This window comes from Pipistrellus kuhlii, unplaced genomic scaffold (genome assembly GCF_014108245.1).
Source record: "Pipistrellus kuhlii isolate mPipKuh1 unplaced genomic scaffold, mPipKuh1.p scaffold_m20_p_5, whole genome shotgun sequence".
Taxonomy (NCBI): domain Eukaryota; kingdom Metazoa; phylum Chordata; class Mammalia; order Chiroptera; family Vespertilionidae; genus Pipistrellus; species Pipistrellus kuhlii.
The window spans coordinates 8,857,812-8,860,064 of NW_023425551.1; the positions used below are offsets into that span (position 1 = coordinate 8,857,812).

Below are 2,253 nucleotides of genomic sequence, written 5' to 3' on the forward strand. Positions count from 1 at the left end.
CATTTCATTTAAAATACAGATTTCTGGCATTTTTGGCAAATTGAAAGATGTGGCAAAATGAATATGCATTCCTGAACGCAAGTAATTGGCAAGTCATAACAGCCCCCACTCTCAGATGTGATACTCATGTTCCCGAGTGTCCCTGTCATGCTCTCCCCTCTGTCCTTCTGACCCTGAGCTCAAGTATTACTTTCTCTCATGTAACATCATACTACGCCTTCCTTTTCCTTAAGCTGGAGAGAGTCTTTGCTTGCATGTGTTTCAAAGTGAGCATAAGAAAGAAAGTATAATTTATTTCTAGAAAAGTAAAATATTATTTCTTAGTGGCAGGAAAGAATTTTCCTACATGCTTATAGTATTAACAAAATGTCTGCTGAACAAATAGAGTGAAAAGTGTCATTGTATTTTATTTAATATGAAATATAAGAATTATCATAGGCCATTGATGTGTGGAAATCTCCATGATGAAAAAATTAGTTGACTGAAATATGGACTAAAATTTCCACAGGCTTAATATTTTAATATAAATACATATAAAATAAATGATGTAGCTATGATATGGTACTATGAATTAGGTTAAAAAATCACCCTTATGGAAGTTTTATTACAGATGGTGACTTTATAAAATAGTATATATTAGAGGCAATAGAAATTATATGTCTGAAAAGAAGCAAGCTTTGAAAGTGTAAGTCAAACTCGAGATAGGGCTAAGAATTTACAGTCTATGTTGGAAGAAGAAAAAAAGTTATTTATGGCCTCGTTACTCATAGCTGCTGAAAACACAACTGTAAATAATGCTAACCATTTGGATATACGTTATTTATCATCAGTAAAATTTTTATTTTTACTGAATCACATTTGCAGATGGTGCCTTTAACAGTGACAGAATTACTTATTTTTTAGTGTTGAAAAAACTTAATGTGAATTGGTCAAAATTAGTAGGCATATTTATAGATAGATGATGCTTCAGTGATGATCTGTGGTAAAGTGAAAACCTCACCATGGCCTGTAGCCTTCACCATTGGTGCAATTTCTACACACACCAAGCCCTTGTGCCTACTTTCCCAATGCTTCCCCCCTTGCTTAACCACGTCAGACATTTTAGGGACCAGAGTCTTTGCATCTGCTCTTACCTTGGCCTGAAAAATGCTCGCACAAACAGCTACAAGGCTGTTCCTTCACCTCCTTTTGGATATTTTCTATAGGATCCCTGGCCCGTGTATTGAATGTAGCACCTCCCACCTTCTACAGCTTGCCAACACTCATGTCAAATTGCTACTCTGCTTTCCTTTTCTCCATAGTCACATATTCTATTGTCTTTACGTTTTATTTTCTGTTCTACCTGCCCTCCTGCCTAGAACACATTTACACCCACACATATGCTTAGAAAGTAAGCCCCACAAGGACAGGGTATATTGCTTTTAAATTTTGTTTTTTATTTGTTTGTTTGTTTAGTTTAGTTTTTTATTTTTGTTTTTCATTCCCAGAGGATAGAAAAGTTGTTGGGTGATTAAACGAACAAAGTACATTAGATGTATTTTTTTTCAATCTTAAACCTTAGCCAACTCTAGGTTTTGCTTAATTGACTAGATACACAATATCATAGTCTGGATGGTATTTTGATTGGCAAAGATATAAGTGCAAAGACATTTTATTTAAAATTTTAAATAATTATTTTAACTGTTGACGGTATTACAGAAAAAATATGAAGGCTTCACTGCTGAAACCGGTTTGGCTCAGTGGATAGAGCGTCTGTCTGCGGACTGAAGGGTCCGGGTTCGATTCTGGTCAAGGGCATGTACCTTGGTTGCGGACACAACCCCAGTAAGGGAGTGTGCAAGAAGCAGCTAATCGATGACTCTTATCGATGTTTCTAACTCTCTATCTCTCTCCCTTCCTCTCTGCAAAAAAATCAATAAAATATATATTTAAAAATATATATGAACGCTTCGCAAATATGCATGCCATCCTTACATAGGGGCCATACTGATCTTCTTTAAATCATTCCAATTTTAGTATATGTGCTAACATTTTTAAACAACTAAAAGATATCAACATATTTATGTCACCCACAGCAAAATTTCCACCTCAGCTCACCAACACATGTTGAATTATGGAGCTGATCATTCTGGTTGGCATTAACGCACTTCGTTAAATATGCTTCCAAATACTATGGTGGAAAATCAACACCTAAGTCTATGAAATCATCCAAGTATTATACATATAGGTATTTGGCATGTAATAAAAAGTACA

The 2,253-nt window shown here is 35.2% G+C and overlaps 1 non-coding gene across 1 annotated transcript; it reads right to left on the reverse strand.

The window, feature by feature from the left end:
* Positions 1–1,933: 1,933 nt before the first annotated feature.
* On the reverse strand, positions 1,934–2,041 carry LOC118706204. Its single transcript, XR_004983937.1, has one exon. It is a non-coding gene; the product is annotated as a U6 spliceosomal RNA (small nuclear RNA).
* Positions 2,042–2,253: the final 212 nt, after the last annotated feature.